Raw genomic sequence first — 19,125 nt, 5'->3', positions numbered from 1 at the left:
ACAGCATCCAGGAGAGATGTGTGTTATCAGCTGGCTTTGACATTCAGAAGCCTCTCAGCCTAGAGCCAGTCACTTCATCTCTCAGCAAAGGAGGACAGTGATACTCACCTTGTAGGATTACTGTAAATGCAATCATATATTTGAAGCACCTAGCACAGATGCGCAGGTCCTGGGGGAGTGTGGTCATGATGTGGAAAGGTAAGCCAGCAAGTGCCTACAATAGCCCAAAGGTGACAGGAGGAGAGTTCAGGGACAGCACCCAATGCTCGCATAACGTGTGATATTATGTGATACTGACACTCCATGAGAATAAGCCTGATGAAGAAGGTAAATCTAGGGCTAACACCCTCTCATCAAATGCATCAGAAAGGCCCCGGCAAAAGTACTGAGTGTTTGCCAACCATCCTGGGCAAGTGAGTCTGCAGGAACAAGCCACCCAGGGAGGTGCTGTGGGGTTTGCTTTTCTGAAATTCACAACTTGCCTTCCCCACCCCCCACCACCGTTGTGGCAAATGCACACCAGAGCAGACACTAGGCATTTACAAAACCCTGGAAGCTGATGACAAGTGTAGACAATCTTGTTTTCCAACGAAAAATAACAGATACGTTTTTAAACCTTTTCTATATCCATTCTTTAAAACAACTGCTTTTCTTCTCTAATTACAAAGTGAAACATGTTCAACCCTTAAAGTTTGGAAAATGCAGGAGAGGAAAAAAAAGAGGGAAAGTCACCCATAATACCTTCTGGTGGTATCAATAGTTTCATTTGGGTATAAGTTCTTCCAAACTTTTTCCTAAGCATTACACAAACACACACTTTTCAAAAAATTTTTCATGCTCTAAATCTCTGTCTTGCTTCTTCCATTTGGCAGTGCATTATACATTTTCTTCCATATCGGTAGTTTTTGTAACATGATTCTTAGTGGCTGCATAATACCCCATTATATGGATGTAATAACAATTCTTCTAACTAATCCCCCTATCATCAGACAGTTACAACATTTCCAGTTAAAAACAGTGCAAACAAATACAATATTGAGGATTCCTCCTCAAGACAGTAGAGGAGATGGATTTTCCCTGTGAGGATCCCTCCACAGAGTATCAGAATTGATGCTTCATTATTTCCTCCTCCTCTTCTTCCACTCCAGAAAAGTGTGGGCTCAAAAACAACAAATGTGTGAAAACAAATGTAAAATTTACCTCTCCCAATGTCTTTCTTTGGGGGAAACACAGGAGGGCGAAGAAAGGTTGTTTGTATAATTTGGATTACAAAAGAATCCTCAAAAGCTCGGGACATGCTGCCCATGTGAAACTGGGTGACTGTAGGCAGAGGAGAAAGAAGCAGGAGAACCGGATTTATTCAGCGAGCCGAGGTCACATCGCAGCCCACAGCAGCCGAACCCCCGGTTTGGAGTTCTCACCCGATGTGTGTGAACACTCGGAATGTGAAAGCCCGCTCTTGGACCCAGACAGAGGTTAATTAAACCACAGATGGACAAAGGTTCCCATTTTCACATGCAGCCTGCAATTGGCCAAGAACTTCCTTCTGCGGCAGCTACAACTTCCGTGGGGTCATCTCCATTAGAAAAAAACAAGAGGATTTAATTGAGTGTCTCTGCTGCCAACTTGTTTGCAGACTATTTTTTTAAGGGAGATTATTTTGGTCCTGGTATATTCTGGTGCAAGCAAGACTCATGCTTTATCTCCCATCTGCCTTCTAAACAAGAGGGCTGTGTATACTATCGACTGATTAAATTATTTCTTTAGAGTACAAAGAAGTATTTGTGATGAAGACAACAGAGAGGGCAAATCAATTATTTACTGAGAAGGCTGCAATATAAATTACATTTGATTAAACTCAGAGATAAATCTCAGTGATGGAGGTTTTAAGTGGAATGTGCCAGAATAGACAGTGACTAAGTGCCCCCCGACACTGCTGGTAATGAATGCAAGGGCACGGGCCCAGCCCTGACACCCCTGTGTCTCTAACAGAGTCAGCTTCACACTCGTCCATGCCACAAACATATGTCTGATGCCTGCTATGCAAGCACTGGCCCGGGTGCCAGGGTACAGTCAAGAACACAGAAAGAAAAAGCAAGCCCCTGCTCTCCTCGAACTTCTGGTCTAAACGGGGAAGGAAGATAATAAGCCAGTAAATAAATAATGAACAAGATGGTTCCAGATAGGGAAAAGTGTTATGGAGATGATAAAACAGTCTGATGAAATGAAGAGTGACGGAGATGGGGTGGGGGAAATGACTCATTTAGACAGGCTGGCCCACTGAAGGCACTTCTGTAGAAATGACATTTGAAAGGAGATGTGAACAACAAGAAAAGGGCAGTCGTGCCAGGAGGGAATGTGTTTGGCCTGTTTACAAAACAGAGAGAAGCCAGTGTGATGGGATTGGAGAAATAGAGGGGGAGGAGGTGGGAAGTGGCTGCAAAGATGGGAAAGGGGGGGCCTTCACAGGCTGCTTCAGGAGGCAGGGCAAGAAGCAGACCTGGCTCCAGGGCGCAATCCAAAGCCTTTGGGGGCTGTTGGGCAGGCACATGATCACATGCTGTAAAAATATCTCAGACTGCTCTGTGGCAAAAGGGGACAAAGTCAAAGCCGCAGTTGTCCTGTCATCCAGGTGAGAGGTGGGATGAGGATGGAGGCAGCAGACATGGAGGAGTGGGGCATAATCAAAGTTCACCTGGAGGGACAGAGGGAGGGCAGATGGGGTGTCCCGGTAGACTGGCTGTGCGGGAGGCAGGAGGAGGGAGGAAGCAGGCGTGACTGCCGAGTGTGGGCTTCAGGACCTGAGTGGAAGCCAGAGTCACTCCCCGGTGCCACGTCGTCCTGATCAGTGATGCCCACGAAGCCAGTGGAACCTGGTGACTAGACGTTCAAGGCCTTTCCCGTCCCAGCTGTGTGCAGGGTGCGTGGACTCAGGAACGGAGAGGCCCGGCCTCGGAACGCCTGCTCTGCCACGAGGGCCCGGCCTCACCGGCCTCACCGAGACGACAGGAAACAGACAAGACCCACCCTGGAGTTTGTGAATGAAATGAGTGGGAAAGTGGCCTGGCCAGCAAACAGCTGCTCCATCTCAAAGAGGAAGTCCTGTCCCTCCAGTTTAAATTTAGCGCCAGAGTTCAGCTTTGTCAACGCTGAAAAGCCCTGGCTTCTTCTCAGCATGATTTCTACCATATGAAAGGGGTACTTTCTTGGTTTTGGTGTTTGCTTTTGTACTGATTCTATACTGCTTCTCTCCCCGCCACTGAGTGAGAGGTGGGAGCCGCTCTCATTCCTCAAGGGCAGACACCTGAAATGTGTGCCCAGTCTCAGTGACTGGGCCCCAGCTGATGCCCTCTCACACAACAGTGTCCTCATTTATACAGTATGACCCCACCTGCAGGCCTCTTTTGATTCAACTGGATGGTGACACTGGGTACAAACTGTGATGGTTAGAGCCCCAACCTGGGGAACTGAGAATTGAAGCAGAAAGAGGGGTCAATTTATCCATGTGAACAGAGTCCTAACACAAGATTGTAGAATTCTGGGGCGCCATCTTTTTCTGAGTAAGAGAAAGGCAGTCTTCTGGCAAAAAGCAAAGGGAAAAGATGTTCTAGAAGAAGTGACTGCAGAGACAAAGTATTGTTGGCATCCTCATTGAGGCCAAATCCCTGAGTCATCTTTCCAGAGGCTCAGCTCACTCATGTTCTCCCTTCAATTCCGTGAGACACTTCGGAGTCCTTATTGATATGTCCTTTGGTTATATTTAAGTCCATTCAAGTTGACTTCTGTTACTTGTAACTAGAAGATTTTCATTAATAATGGATGCGAATTTCTGTCTATCTGGCTCCTCGCCACTGCTGGGTGGGAAGGGAGAGATAGTCACTGAATGCTTGCTGAAGAGAAGACATATGAATTGCACCCAGTTGGCTGCCCCAGGAACTCTTGCTTTATCCCCATTTTCTCCCAGCCCTCAACTTTCCATCTGTTAATAAAGCCACAAAAAGAGAAAGAATTTGGGTTTAGATGATTTCCCTCCCACTTTCATTATTAAGATCTCAAACCTCAGTCTAATGTTTGTAGTTCATCTCCCTGAATGGCTTAGCTTTCAATGAATTTAATATACAAGAGTGAATTATTTCCTAAACAACCTATTTTGGTCCCTTTTATGCCAATGAAAATACATAGGTCTTTTTGATCAGATAACAAAAGCATGAATAACCTGCACAGCCTTTTTGATTTCAACAAAGCACCTCCCCTCCAAAAATCTCAGTGTAGTCACAAGCATGATCTTAAGGCTTCATAAAGCACTGTAGTAAATTTCCAGGAAAAATATATGACAAATTCGGACAATCAGCAATAGTAGGATATAACAGGTCAATGGAAAACAGAAATAAATATTAAATCTTTTAATTCAGTCAACATTTTATCAGCATCTTTTATGTGACTGACATGGTGCCAGGGGCTAGTGGTGTTTAATCTTTTATTAAACACTTACTATGTTCTAGGTACAGTGATAGACATTTTCTCCTTTTTTTGATAGACATTTTCATATACATTACTTTCCATTTAGCCCATATATGAGCCCTATGTGGTGTTATGACCTCATTTTGTGCAGATGAGGTAAAGAAACCTGTCCCAAGTTCACACGGCCAATAGTAGATGTGATTCAGCCAAGATCCACTCAGCTATGGTTGTTTCCACCTCTCTATGTGCTTTCCACTTGACCTGAGTTGGTCCCCTGAGGAGATGGGTAAGATGGAATTGGTCCCTTTAAGAGGTCCCCAGTCCAGCTGAAGAAGCTAGTTTATAAAAGTGAATGTTTCATAAATAAAGGTGTCACCAATGTGCAAAGACTCCAAAAGTGAATCACGCATTCAAATGGATGGGATAGGGCTGGCTGCATGGATGAGGTGGCATTTCAGTGGGATACTAAGTGATGCAAAGGATTTTTGAGCAAATCTTTTAAAAGAATCCTGACAAAATGGAAATATTCATTATTGCACACCTGTTCAGGGAGTGGTAAAAGATGTCATAATCAAGGACCAATTATGCAATATGTATGCCATCAATGACCCTCAGAGGGAGGCATTATGATTTTTTCACTTTTAGAGATGAGGAAAGTAACGTTCACAGTGGAAAAGTGATTTCTTCCATGTCACACAATCTTCATTTGCCTGTTGACTATTTCAAACCCAGGACTCTCAATAATGTATTGTTCCTACCAAACCATGTCTTCCAAAGAACTGAAAGACAAAAAGAAAAAAAGAAGAAGAAAGAGCTACAAATTATAGGTGCAATAAATTATAAGGCCATTCTCTACCCTCAAGGGATTTACAATCAAGTTGGGGAAGTAATACATAAACCTCTGAAAACTGAAACAAGAAATCAAGGTAGAAAAACAAGTCAAGAACAATAGAAGTCATGGTCCAGGTCAGCTCAGGCATAACCAGCATATATATCATAGTAGGCAGTGTCTAGGGGTCTAGAGGAGAGAAACAGGATTATTTTTTTAAGATTTTATTTATTTATTCGAGAGAAAGAGAGAGAGAGAGGCAGAGACACAGGCAGAGGAAGAAGCAGGCTCCATGCAGGTAGCCTGATGTGGGACTCAATCCCGGGACTCTAGGATCACACCCTGAGCCGGAAAGCAGATACTTAACTGCTGAGCAACCTAGAGATCCCGAGAAACAGGATTTTGAAGCAAGGTCCTTGGAGGGAGTTTTCAGGAAGAGGTAGGACTGAAGCCACATCTCCAATCATATGCACAATTTACATGAAGTGGGGGAGGGGGGCATGGAAGACCACCCTCAGCCAGAATTAAAGGCAAAATCAAGGTCATTAAAGCTGCTGAAAACAGGGCTTTATTGAATTGGGTATAGTCGTAACCACTCCACATTACTGGCATCCCTCATGAGCCAGGCATGGTACTAGGCACACTGTAGATGATGCTCATGTGCAGAAAAGCAGCTCAGATTCGGGGGGCGAGGGGCATGAGTTGCCCAAATCAGATGACCAGCAAGGCCTGGGTAGGAGGTGAGGTCTGTAGACAGATGCGCCTGTCTGACTCCAAAGTCCATGCTCTTTCCACTACACTCCACCACCTGTGCAGTCTGGGCTCAGATTCTGAAGGGCTCTGAAAGCCAGCCTAGATTTGCTCTGTGGGTGTTAAGGATGTCTTTGTTTAGGGACATTATTATAGCATGGTCAGAACCATGTTATGGAGAAAGTGTACAAGTATGGTTGAAGAAAGGGAATTCAGGGTGGGGAACATCATTCTTTCACACACACACACACACGCACACACACACACCCATTTGAGGAAAGAAATCAATGAGAAGTGAAGAATCTCAGAGGCAATCAGGACACTGAGAGTCCACAGACTGGATAATCTGGCCCCAGATTCACTAAAACTGAGACAGCCACAGCAAAGGCCACCAGGAGAGTTAGCAACATGATATGCTTTCATGAAGTGAGGTCCTTAAGGACTTACTGACGCCAATGGTCCTTCCTGTGTTCACTTTCCCTGGCCCCTCCACGTAACTGCATTATCTCCTTCTTCTTGAAGAGGCTGCCCCTCTTGTGCTTCTGTGACTCTCTTGGTTCCCCTGCTTTCCTGACTTGGTCATCTAGGATTGAGGTGGTCTTTTGTTTCCTTGACAATCTCACCCTCTCTTAGATGACACCCTGGTCAGCATATTTAGTCTGCACATCTCTCCCAAGCTCCAAGCCCACATTCCTGTCTGCCTTCTATATGCTGGCCCCTGAATTTCTTAACAGTGATCAAAATTTAGTAGGTATAGAATGGAGATGACCAATTTCTCTGGACTCCAACCAGCCTTCTCTTTTGGTGCCTGTTCCACTGCTGCCCCTGACATCCTCACCATCCCGTACAGCCTCACCAGGCCCTTTGAAAGTATAGTGACAATAACAGGACAGTGCATTATAGCCACATTAGCAACAATACTCAGCATACTGCACAGTTATTTGCAGGCCTGATGCATCAAGTGGGATGCTTCTTTTTCTTTTTAAAGATTTATTTATTTGAGAGAGAGTGAGGGGGGGAGAGAGAGAGAGAGAGAGAGAAGAAGCAAGCACTGTGGGGGAGGGGAAGAGGAAGTGAGGGAGAAAGTCCAAAACAAACTCTGGGCTGAGTGCAGAGCCCAATGTGGAGCTCCATCTCATGACCTTGACATCACGATCTGAGCCAAAAACCAAGAGTCAGATACTTTACTGACTGAGCCACTCAGGCATCCCCCAAGCAGGATTCTTATTTATCATTAAGTCTTCTGTGTCTAGGAGAGTGCCCAGCACAATGCAGGTAACATTTGACAAATAAATGCATGTCTTAGGCAGTCTACCCTCCACTTTGGGTAAAAGCTTTGAAGAGACTTTTGATTTCTCCCCTTTTTCTTACTTACTATGCCTTTCACACAGATTCTAAGAACAGTGAATAATATTTCTAAAATATCCTCACTGTCACCACATTTCCGATCCTCATACCTTACCTAGATAATTCCCCGGTCTACTGATACACCTGTTAACAATTTCTCTCTAGTCCAATCCATCTGCTAGAGAACCGTAACATTTCTCTTGAGACAGTACATGCTTATCGTGTCATTCTATTATTCAAAGTCTTCAATGGTTCCACTTTCCTCCAAAGCAAATGGATACAGAAATTACTCATCCGTTTATTCAATAGTTCATCAAGTATGTATGACACACAGACTTGCTGAGCAAGGAGGGGGGAGCGAGGAGGGAAGCTGACAGACAAATCTCCTACCCTCGTGAAGACCGCCGCGGTCTTCTGGATTGGAAAGAAAATGTGTTTCTTCTTCTTCAGTCCCATTTTTCCCCCATACATGCTCTCTACATCAGCCAAATGAAGTCCCATGAAAGCCAGGTCCCAGGAAAGGGAAATCCCACATGTCTGGACATCTGTGCATGTTCCCGCACCACTTTCTCTGTCAGGAGCAAGAGCCTCTGTGAACCCACCTGCCAGGTCAATGCAGTATCTGTCACCTTCCTATTGCCACTGTCTGCCCACCTGTCCAAAATCTTGGGTCTTGCCTCCCAGTTCTCTCTTAAGTGATTAACTCAGTTCCTCCCATAATGCTGTTTTTCCCTCGACCTCTCTCCTTTAGTCTATTAATTTCATTCCCAGACATTACCCAATGCCCTGTTCTCTTTAGCTCACATTGACAAGATTCTTAATAAGTAAAGATTAAAAAACTGAAAACAAGTACACATACCCTTAAATCATGGAAACCAACTAATTTACAAAACACAGTTTTCTAATGCTGCTGAAATTTAGTCACAAACAGAGTCACTGGATCACCTTACACGTCTGTGTATCCCTTTTTAAGTTACAGAGAAGCTTACTCCTCAGCACGTTCTTTTTATTAGGTTTGCTAATACTTGTGGAGCACTAACTATTTGCCAGGCTTTGTGTTAATATTTTGCAAGAATCATCTCTTATATTCTTCATGAAAATCCTGTACCATAGACATTGTCATCCCCGGTTTATAGATGGGGAAGCCGAGGCTAACAGAGGTAAAGGGGCTTGACCGAGGTTACACAGACAGCTGGACTTTATGTGAACTCAAGTAATGTGATTTTTAACCACTAGCCACATACTGCCTCCCTTAGGGAGCATACACATATTATTATGTGATTAGTGGAGAGAATAAACTTAACTAAGAGCTGGGCACATAGTAGTCATTCAGTAAATGTGACAAATGAGAACTAGGGAGAGAAAACAGGTTGACAAACACACAAGTGCAAGGGATACTCATATACACTACTGCATAAAATCCTGGCGATAGATCTGTCATAGATACTTATTATCCACCTATTTTACAAATAAGGAAACTGAGACTCTGGCAGGTGCAGGGGCTTTGATACATTTTCCCACCAAGTAACTGGGCAGATGCAGGACTGGAAGGTACATCTCTGAGTCCAGCTCCCGTGTCCTCAGATATGACCCCATTGTCTCTTTCCTCTCCCACACCTACACACCCCATTTTCTTTGTATTCCTGCAATGTCTAGGGAAACAAAAGGGATCGCTCTATTCCTCAAAGGGCTGGGATAGATGTGAGTTTTGGAGAGGTCATGGGTTGGCTCCTTTTGCTCTCAGGCTCTGCATGGAAATCACCCACAGGTGTGAGGCTTTTGATACTTCAAAAATCCTCTCTCTGCTGGAATTTTGCAGCCTGGAGGCGGCTTGCTCTGCGGGGTCCTGGCTCCCTCATTGCTGCCTGGAACACTTGAAGGAGCTGAGATTCGAGGTTCTCAGATCAAGGCAAAGGTTTCAATATGGATCGGTAGAAAAGAGAGGACTGCGTTTTGCACTGTGGCTGGAAAACTCTCCTCTGCGTCACTGGATGCACTGCTGCTGGTTCCCAGAGCCTGAATTTCTTCACAATAAGGCCACTGAGAGTGGCAATACTAATGCTATTGTCTGGCCAGGCAGACATTTCTCCATAGAACATCAAACAGAAAGCAAAGCTGGACCCCATAGGGCCGATTTCAAGAAAATGCCAGGGAGGCATTGAGACACAACCTTGATTGTGAACCCAGAAGGAACTCCGTTTTGAATTTTAAAATTGCTTAATTGACATGAATGACTAAGCGAGGTGGTTTGTGCTCACTGAATACAATGCAAATCACTCAGGGATGTTTCCAGGGAAGGCCTCTGACTCTGCCTCCTGCTGTCTCCACAACACCTGTGGGGGTCTTTTCCTGCTATAGGAGAAACAGGAAGCCTAGAAGGAAAGAATCCCTCTCTTCCCAACTCTCAGAGATGCCTTAAAAAATGTTGTTTCAAAATGACAAGAATGGCAACATGTTTCTCTCTGCTGTTCCTTTTCAGGTCGGCCTCACGAGGCAGCTCTGATTGTCAAATCTTCCGCAGCAGGATGTGTGTGCATGAGATTACTGCAGGCACAACCCAAAGGATTAAAAAATACATATTGCATATCATAGAGAAGAGGACAAGTCTTGTACGTGCTCTCAGAAGATCAGAAATGGATGTGTTGCACGCCTAGCCATATGTCCCCCCAGAGGGTCCAGCAGCGCGTTTATTTGAATATATTTAAAGGAGGCCAGGGGAGGAGGAAGGACAAGGGGGAAGAGAGGCAAAGAACTAAAACGGCCCGACAGGCGTGCAGCATTTGTTTCCTAGGGTTGTTGGAACAAAGTACCACAAACTGAGTGGCTTTAGACAACAGAAATCCATAGTCTTGACAGTTCTGAAAGTTCCAGATCAAGGTGTCAGCAGCATTGGCTCTTTCTGAGGTATGTGAGACGGAATCCGTTCCAGGACACCTGCCTGGCTGTTGCTGGCAATCTGTGGCCCTCCTGGGCTTACAGATGCACCGTGCCAACCTTTGCTGTCATCCTCAAGTGTCATTCTCCCTGCATGTCTGTCTCCGTACCCATTTCCTCTTTTTGTGCAAACCCCAGTCATATGGGAGTAGGGCCCACCCTAATAAGTTCCTGCGAGGACCCTATTTCCAAGTAAGGTTACATTCTGAAGTACCAGGAGTTAGGACTTCAATATATTCAATTCATTTCTGGAGGGGGTGAGGGTGGGAACATAACTCTATCTGTAACACGGGTGCTTTATCAGTGTTGCCTCATTTAATCTTCAAAGCAATTCCATGAGAAAACCCCACACGTTGTTGGAGGCTCACCAACATCAAATGATCTGGCCAACTTGCATAGGTGGTACAGACGGAGCTAACATTTGAACCTGCACCTGATGACCCACCCTGTGCTCTCTACATGACGTCACCTTGGACTGTAGTAAAACACTTGGTTACCAGGTCTGCCTGCTGCCACTGATGGCTGGTCCCCAGTATCAGGACTTCATAATGAGCCCCCCACATCAGAGAACAGAACTGCATGTCACAGGTATGGTGATCAGAGAGGCACGCGGCCCTTGGTACCAGCCACTTACCCCTGAAACAGTGTGAATAGCAAATCATGGGGTTATTAAAGCCAGAACCAGCCCTGGGGTGGAGAGAGAGTCTAATTGCCAGACAGAGAAGCAGATGAGAGAGGAGAGGATGTTCTGTGGCTCACACTAGGCAGCTTTCTCAAATTAAAGCAAGCTAAAGCAAAAATGGTCTTCCTCTCAACGTTTCATAAAGGCCATTTCATTTCTTTGTTACTTGGCAGAGGGCCCAAACAACATTTTATTTTTTAGATGAGGTTTAGAAAAAAAGAGAATTTAATTTTTATTAACAGAGTTGCCAACAATTGGAACAGCATATTTTTATTCACCAGCAAGAAAGAACTGCGATAATTTCAGCCCATGCAGGAGGCTGTGAAGCTCTTGACAGTTTGATTTGAAAGACTGGAATTTCATGGAATTACCAAATTGAATCTCTGATCTGTCTTCTTGTATATTTAGATCTAAAAACGAGTAGGATATGATCACTGTGCTTAAGAAGTTCCCAGGACTGCCGGGGGATGGGTGAAATATGTGATGGGGATTAAGTAGTGCACTTGTGAGGAGTACTGGGTGATGCCTGTTAAGTGCTGAATCACTGCATTGTACACCTGAAACTGATATAATAGAGTATGTTAATCATACTGGAATTTATTGATTTGTTTTTAAAGATTTTATTTATTTATTCATGAGAGACAGAGAGAGAGAGAGAGAGAGAGAGAGAGAGAGAGGCAGAGACACAGGCAGAGGGAGAAGCAGGCTCCATGCAGGGAGCCTGATGTGGGACTTGATCCCTGGATCCAGGATAACGCACTGAGCTGAAGGCAAACACTTAACCGCTGAGTCACCCAGGTGTCCCAGGATACTGGAATTTTAAATTAAAAAAGAAAAAAGAAAAAAAGTTCCCAAGAGTGAAATCATGTTGGGTTCCTTTTGCAAGCATCTTTTTGTTTGGTAGCAAATCTCTGCATAAGGAGTTTGATACACTGATTTCAGCTGGCAGGATGGACTGACCAAAATAAAAAGGAAATTCCAGAGAAGTGCCTGAGAAAATTGGTCTGACTTAGACTTTTGGCCCCACAATCCCCATTAGGATCCCTCACTGACCTCTTAGACTTGGTGCCTTTCCACACACTAGCCCCCCTGGGGCCTGCTCTTGGCATCCTGACCCCAGACACAGGTCTCCTGCCCTTCCCTAAGAGTTATTCCATCCCCACCGGATTGCAGTGAATTAAAACACATTTCCTAAAGCCTACTAGATGCTAAGCAATATAGTGGAGACAGAATAGTCTGACTATGGCATGCCCTTAAATTTAACCCCAGCAGGCTCATAATCTATTAAAAAAAAAAACCCTATAGATTTAAACCACTGATAACAATCCAATAAAAATATATTGACTGAATTGATGAGAGTGAGAAAAGAGGAAAAATTTAAGCTACAGATTTCTGAGATCCTACTATGTACTCGCCACTTTGTTAAGCTAGTCACTTTATTTATGTGCCTTACTTTATTTCACATCACCAGCGCCACTCTGTAGGACAGGTACAGGAGACAATCTGTTAAGCTAATCAACCTGCTGCACTGACCCTTCTCACCATCTGACGCTGGCTGCATTCTGAACACCATGCCAGGTAGGCTACTTGACTTTCTGTTTCATGCTGTTAAGTTAGATGTTTACCAAGAGTCTCATACATTTGTTCCCAAACCTGCTTATGAGAGTTGCACTTGTTATTGGAAATACAGAATTATTAAGTGTTACATATATCAATGAAACATGAGTACAAAAAGAAAGGGAGTTGCTATTTTCTTGAAAATGGAGTTTAATGTTTGGAAGTAGTCAAAAAGATCAAGTTGTTAATAGAAAGTGCTATAAAATAAATGAAGTAAAAAAAAGCATATGGACCCAGAAGGAATCTACATTCTAGCCGCTTTACAAGTGTTTTTAAATCCTCATGCCACTTTACAGAAACCAAAACGAGAAATGACAGAAGATATGTTGTACAGGTATGGATTTTGTTAGAAGAGTACACAGCATTTCAATTAGCAAAACTGTATTCCAAGGCTAAGAAAAAGTCCTTATGCTAACATCAAAAAGATCAATAAATTTATGTACATTCATTATATATTTCCAGATGAAATAAAATGTAAAAGAAGGTCTAATATATTTTTTTATGATTCCAGACTTGAAATGATTTTTTTTTTTTTTTGGATTACCTGACCAACTATAGGCTCCAATCTTCTCTGCTAAGTGCTATTAGCAGAAGATTTCTCTGTTGGGTTAACATACTATTAGCCAAGGAACTCTGGGGGAGTCTTCCTGCAAAGTAGGTCAGCTCCTTGCTATATAATTCTGATTATGTCAAAGTATTTATTCATGAGTTTTCTAATTCAACCCACTTCAAATAGAGTCATATTTATATCACCACGAAAAATTACATCCAATTTACAACTATAGCCTTTGCATTTAGCTCTTTGGTGAATGCTAGAAAAATGTTAACCGTTTACATAGCATATCTGCACTGAAAGAATAGGGACCCAAATAGGCTAATGATGGCCCAACCCAGAGAGATTCTAAGCCTGCAGTCTTCCAGGACAAATTCCAAATGATGCAGGTGCTTGCTCTCTGACACTGGAATTCTTTTAGATGCTAGTGGGCAGTGGAGAGTATCAAATACCGAACACTCAAGTTTAAAACCCAGAAGAATGACAACCCCAGGAAAGCCTCATTTGCAGAAGAGCCAGATTCCAGGCTGCTATTACGAATATGTTGAATTTTCCTGCTTGATTTTTCCCCTCTGATTGGAAGCATTAAAGCACAGCAGTTAAGAGCGATATAGGCAGACCTGGATTCAAACACAGACTTTGTCACATTCTAGCTGTGTGATTTGGGGCAAGTTACTTAACCTTTCTAAAGCAAAGTTTCCCCATCTATAATGTAGTTACAATAGTATTCATGCAATTATTATGATAGTCAAACAAGAGGATGTATGTTTAGGGTAAGAGTGAGTATTCTTGGCTCCCCTTGGAGGTCTGACATTTTAGTTTCAACATTAACCAACGTTGCAGAGGAATGTCCTTCTGTATTAAACAAAAATCCTTCCACAATAATCTGAATCTTGTAGAACATCATAACCTTTCTTTGGCAGGTGATACGTAAAATATGTACTGCTGTGACTATTTTGTTCTACTTCGCTAACATAGGGAAGGACTGAGTAAAAAGAGGTTTAATCAAATCTGGATCCTTCTGCTTATGGGTAAAGATATGCAAGAGAGCTCACCATGCAAGGTAGAGATCTACTACCTTGAAGATAAGAGACTTCCAAGGGAAACATGTACAAGTAACAAGGTCATAAGGACTGGATGAAGGAAACTGGTTTATCTTTCACAGGTGAACTCTGTCTACAATATCCATTTAGGACTGGGCAGTAGACATCCAGGCTCTGAAGCATAATAAAAGCTCCCAAGACTCTGCACACCAAAGTAGCCTTTTTTTTTTTTCTCACATCACTCAAGAACTGAAGCACATGGTCATGGAAAAGTACAGTGGTAACAATTTATGGACACTGCTCAGTACCTCTTCCAGGATGATGGAAGGCAGAAGTTATTATTAACATTATTTTTCTTTTGTTTTCATTTTGTCTTTTTTACTGTTTATTTTCTTATCCTGACCAAAGCACATGCTATTTAAAGAGTTTTTCCCCCAAAACCGTTCAACTCCAAAGCAAGAAAGCTGAAAATAGACATACTCTATTTAAAGCTAACTGTACACACACTCCCTGACCCCATAGTCCCATCCCATCTTAATACATGCTTACGTGTGTGTCTCTGAATACATGTAAAAGAAAAAAAAAAAGCTTGTTTTAGTAGCACTGTTCTAAGACTTCCAAATCCAGATATCATAGAATCGGATGGTAAAAACTGTGGCATATTCATATGATGGAATACTATATTTCAGTAAAAATAAAAGCCAAAAATTGTTTTATTATATGCCATGAGGTGGATGAATCATAAAGACATTCATTGTGCAAAAGGAGAGAAGTGCTTGCATTTATATGAAATTCCAGACCTGGCAAAATGAAACTATTTTTGTGTATTTCTTCATTTATAAGAGCAAGGAAGTAAGGATCATAGAAGACTGGAGAGTTTCTGTTAGAAGGGAGAAAGGGATGATAACTGAGAGGGGACGTGGGAAAATTCAGGGGCACTAGTTACTATGTTTTAAATGTCCTGATTTGGGTATGTGTTTTGTTAAGCGTTCACTTTACAATCATTCATTGGGCTGTCTGCTTACATTTTATTCATTTTTCTCTATTTTCAGTATCCTTACTATGTTACACAATAAAAAAGAAGCAGAAAAAAATAAGATAAGTGATCACGTATATGGTGCACCTGACTATACTGTGTGACAAACTGTTAGGTGCAAAAGGGGGACAGCAGCTCCTAGCCCCCTTCCCACCTCCTGCAAATAAGGGACAGCTGAGAAGGAGGCATGAAGTATAACATTTTAAAGATGTTCTTTAACCAAAAGCAATTAACTCATTTAGGTTGCTTTTAATGGAGGAGAATTTTTTTTTCCAGTTTGAGGAGGAGAATGAGGATTTCAACCTCATTTAGAAATTCTGAAATTCCCTATTCAGACACCACAGAGCAAACAGGCACCTGGGGTTTGGAGGGATTAGTAGGAAGGCCCAGACACCCTGTTTAATGATGTGGGGCTGCTTTTCCACGCTGTGGCGCTCAAAGAGGCCCCTGCTGCTTTTATTTAAAGGAGATTCTAGCGCAGGCAAGGTGGCTGGTGGATCAAGGCCTGAAGCAGCAATCTGCTAAACATCTCTGTGACCGGGAAAAGCCCAAAAGGCTACATCCCAGCCTTTGTACCTGCAGCCATTAATGACTTCTAGAGGAGCAGAGCTCAGGGAGGGGCAACAATAGGTGAGAAGTCCATTTCATTTCTTTTTTTTTTTTTTTTTTTTTGTCCATTTCATTTCCATTCCTTGCCTGCTGCATTCTTAACACGACCCTAGGAGAATTTATGTCAGATGCAAATTGTATATTTGTCCCTGATTCAAATAGCAGATCTAGTCTCCATTTCAGATTCATTCTTGGGTCCTTAGCTGCATTTAATGAAAAGTGGCTGTATTCACTATGAACCAATTTTCCCCTTGAGTTTTATTACTGAAATCATCAAAATAAATCACCTCGAATCTTCAACCCTATCTGCTTTAAGGGCTGGGGGGCACGGGTAGGAAACAATGAAGTCTTTAAAAAAAATACTTCAAACATTTTTGTGTACTTGAGACAATGCTTAGCTATTAAATTGTGTGTGTGTGTGTGTGACGTGGGGCTGGGTGGGCAGTAGGAGGTTTCAGTTTCTTGTAGGTTTAAAGTAATTTGCAGTGGCTTGATTTTACATGTAGTAAGGAAAAGTACCATTTAAACAGGAAAAGCGTTGGGACAGATGGTGAACGCTGACCCTCAGGATATTAATCTGTCAACCAGAGGATTACAGCAGCATGCCAATCTTCACAAACCAGTTCTAGTCTTCTACAATCAGTCTTGTCTTTTCTGTGTTCATTTCATTCTAGTTGGGGGCAGTGGGGTGTGTGTGGGGGAAGAATGGCAGAGGAAGAAACCAGGGACCTTGCCAGAACCCCCTCTTTAACACATGCCAGTCATACCCCGGCTGAAGTGTTCATCCTCCTACCAAGCTACAGCATCTCCACTCTTGCTCTCCTGTAGACTCAGAGCAACTGTTTGCAAACTTGATTTGGTCCAGCCAGGCTTCGGTGACAGAGCACAGCAGCAGACACCAGGGGACAGGTGTCTTGTCCTGCTCCTGGTCTCCACCTTTCCTTCCTCTCAGTTAAGCTCCCCTCACCCCCTTTTCACGACTACTTTTAACCTAGATTTTATTTTGGCAAATAACAATTTTTACACCATCCACCCCCCCTCTCCCCTGCCAATTCTGATACATCCCTATGTGTGTACAACCCTAAGGGTTAAAACAGCTGCACTGCTAATGTTACTGTTCCATGTTTTGGTGTGTCAGCAAATCCAGATGTTTTGTTTTTCAGCTATAATAAGCAATGGCTTAAAATCAAAAGGCAGAACTCAGAGACTTCAAGGTTTATGGAAAGTTGGCAAAGAGTTGCTACAGTAATTTGAGGAGGCCCTGAAATGATGCCATATAAGACAAGGTACTTTAAATGATTTAGGTCCTGGGTAACAATGACAAATTATGTCACCAAGCCCCCCCTACATCCACTTCCAGTGAAATGGGAGAAAGGAGCCACTCCTTCTGTGTCTCTGTCTCTCTCCTGAGAGTCTGTTACCTTCCAGGCACAATCAGGTTATTCCTACAGGAGAAAACCCAGCTAATGGCTGTTCATCTTTTTATACGCAGTTCAATGCAGGCTTCTCCTCACACCTTCTCTCTCCCCACCCTACGCTTCTGCAGAAGAATTAGCCTTTATTCCCTCCATTTGCACTGTCTAGTACTTGGTACATTCTTTTCTCATGGTAGCAATGCCCAAACCTGGCTGCCCCTATTCACCATTTGCAGGCTTTTTTTTAGAAGCATATCATTCTATGGGCCCTCTTTATAGGAACAAGCCTTGGGGTCCTTGTTAAAAACCTTCTTGGGTAATCCTGTGATATAGACTAGCATGGGAAGCACCCATTATAACTTACCCCATGGGACCTCATACCCTAACCGTCTGTACAGAAATGGAGAGGCAGTAGAGTGCTGTGGGTCCATGAGCAAAGACTGAAGCTAGACAGCCTGGGTTCAAATCCTAGCTCTCACACTTACTGGCTGTGTGATTCAGGCAGGTCATGCAATCTCTCACATGTTTGTTTCCTCAGTCTCTAAAATCGGGGACAGTAGTACCTGATGCATTGAGTTGAGGTGAGGAGTACATCAATCACTAAGGCTCTTCTTACCTGCAGCAAATGCTGCTTACCTTACATGTCAGCTAATATTGTGTGTAGAGGCTTTCTCCTCAGTTCAGAGACCAAATGTCCAGCCCTATCTCAGTGACAGGTGTATTTTCAGAGCAGGTAGTCCAGTGTCCTGCATGGAGTGGACACTCAGTAAATGAGGATAGGAAAGGGAGGTGATGTTTACAAAACATGAAGGAGCAGTAGTGGCAGGGCCCCAGTGGTGTCAGTGGAAGTGCCCAGAATCCAGCCTTCAGTGGAGTCTTCTCAAAAGAGGCTCACTGTACAGATGAGGAGAGTGAGGCCCTGACTGGATGGTCCTGTGAGCTGCTTTCAAAAACTGGACTTTGAGTTTCCAAGGATCAGATACTAGCAGGCTTTCTGCTTTACACAGACCTGATAATCAATGAGACTTCTGAGATCAGCTGATCAATGCACTTCACAACACTAGCATTGAACACTTCTCTTGAAAATGCCCATGACAATCTATTACACAACCTAATTGAGAGAATGGATTAAATGTTTCCTTATCTCTTTACCTAAAACCTGCAAACAGGGAATGGAAATACCGCACAAGGACTGCAATGCGCAGTCTCCCAAATCAACTAGTTCAGGAAATTTCCATTGGCTGTGTTACAACTATTTCTCCTTCCGATCTGCTTTAATCGAATATGTGCAATGCTACCTGTAATCAAGTACAAATGCATGTGAGTGCAGCAGTCAGGAAGCCTGGCATGGGCTTTGCATTCAGGCAAACTTGGGTTGGAATCCCAGCTAAGCCACTTCCTAGCTGTGGAGTGTAACTTCAACTATCAACTGAATCATAACAACTGCCTTATTAGGGTTATTGTAAAAAGTGAGTGTTATGTTGCTAATCAACACACTGGCTAGCGCTCAAGTACCTGAGGGATTGTAGTGGTAAAGGCTCAAACATTTGTAGAACATCTAATAACAGTAGCTACCAATTACTGAGGGCCTGCCATGCCCCAGGTACTTGATGCATATGATCAGTAATTCTCATAACCACTTGAGCAATGAAGGAATTAAAATGCCACATCTGCACGTGAAAAAAAAAAAAAAAAAAAAAAAAAAAAAAACTAAGGCTCAGCTGGGTGGATGTGGCCAAAGCCGCAGAGTTGGTGGGTAGCAGAATCAGGGCTGGAGTCCAGACTGTCTGTCCTTGCCATGCTGTCTCCCAGAGGGGCCAGCAGGTACTGTGCTCTTGGGAGGCTAGGA

The 19,125-nt window shown here is 43.3% G+C and overlaps 1 protein-coding gene across 23 annotated transcripts in view; it reads right to left on the bottom strand.

The window, feature by feature from the left end:
* The window catches only part of DAB1 (DAB adaptor protein 1), a 1,117,693-nt gene that overhangs the window by 157,151 nt on the left and 941,417 nt on the right, over positions 1–19,125 (bottom strand). The gene's annotated exons all lie outside the window — the stretch shown is intronic.

This window comes from Canis lupus, chromosome 5 (assembly GCF_003254725.2).
Source record: "Canis lupus dingo isolate Sandy chromosome 5, ASM325472v2, whole genome shotgun sequence".
Lineage (NCBI taxonomy): Eukaryota > Metazoa > Chordata > Mammalia > Carnivora > Canidae > Canis > Canis lupus.
Note: the sequence above shows the minus strand (reverse complement) of the source record. Positions and strands in the feature narration are given on the sequence as shown.